The following is a 1433-nucleotide window of genomic DNA, read 5'->3' as shown; positions in this document are numbered from 1 at the left end:
ATATATATATCAGGTTATCCCATAAGTTCTGTCCGATTTTACCTTTTTTCAAAATTGAATGAAATTTAATAGTATTTTAGAATGTCTAATGGAATTAAAAATTATTTTTATGCATGTGTGTACATTTAAACTAATTAAATATTATTTTATAGAATAATAGAATTAAAATTTCTTTGATTATAAGTTTGCAAGCATTGCAAAGTAGAGCTACTCTAGTGTTTTGGGAATAGATCACGGATAATGACTACAAAATATAATCGTTTTACATGAGACCGAAATTTCTTGTCAGAAACAACCACATAAAAGGTGTAAGGAATTTGAAGGAAGATGTTGAAGCTCCCCTCTGTGAGTTTATTTTATTCAACAGGAAAGGGACCTATTTTTTTGGAGAGATAAGCTAACAAAAGCCCCTTTATTCTGTCTTCCCACATGGCCTGCGCATAAACTAACAGCGAATGCCGCAACAAGTTGAAGTTGTATGGAGATTTCTAAAAAAAATACGTATAGATTTCGCTAGAGGAAGCAAAACTCTTAATCAAAGATTGATTCTTTGAGACGAATCATATGTGATTGTTTAAAAAAAAGGCTAGAATGACAATGCTAAAAGGTATTTGAAACAATGAACAACAGTCGAAATATCATAATGGATTGGGAAATAAGGATCCTTAAACTGAAACAATGCATTGGTAGGTAAACAAAGGTATCAAGTAATAGGAGGAAAGGGAACATCATCTTTCAAGTAACTCAGAATAGGTAAAGGTAAGCTTACTAAAATTTAATACAGTTTAAATATAAAGATTAAGATTATTTGGTATTGGATAGTCACCGCGTACAGTGTTTCTAGTAAATTTAGTAACCGTCGCAGGTGGACAGTCGAAATAAATAGACAAAATCCTTTCACTTTTGCAACAAGATTACGAAATGTATGGAAAACCTTATATACAAAATGTATGGAAAACCTTATATACAAAAAAAAAGAAAAGTAAACTATTTCCATTTACGTCCATTTACGCGAGAGCTCTGGGCAAAATAGTATAGTGCATGACCATCCATGGGGCATAAGTAATGAGAGTGTACTGTTTGGTGAAAATCAGTTAAGAATTGTGGAAATGTATCCGTTCATTGTTCCTAATCAATTTAATCACTATCGCAGATGGAAAGACGAAATAAATAAATAGACAAAATCCTTTCACTTTATAAAAAGATTAAAAGAGTATAGAACATCCTATATACAAAATACTATGTCCATTTACGTCCATTTATACAGGAGCTCTGGGCAAAATGTTATAGTGACCATTTTTGGGACATAAGTAATCTGTTTGTAAAGTTTGCTGAAAATCGGTTGAGAATTGTGAAAGTGTATGTGTTAGTCATTATACACACACATACTGTGATATATAAATAATAAATAAATATATAGAAATTATAAAGGT

This window comes from Octopus bimaculoides, chromosome 13 (genome assembly GCF_001194135.2).
Source record: "Octopus bimaculoides isolate UCB-OBI-ISO-001 chromosome 13, ASM119413v2, whole genome shotgun sequence".
NCBI classification, from domain to species: domain Eukaryota; kingdom Metazoa; phylum Mollusca; class Cephalopoda; order Octopoda; family Octopodidae; genus Octopus; species Octopus bimaculoides.
This window is presented reverse-complemented; position numbering follows the sequence as displayed.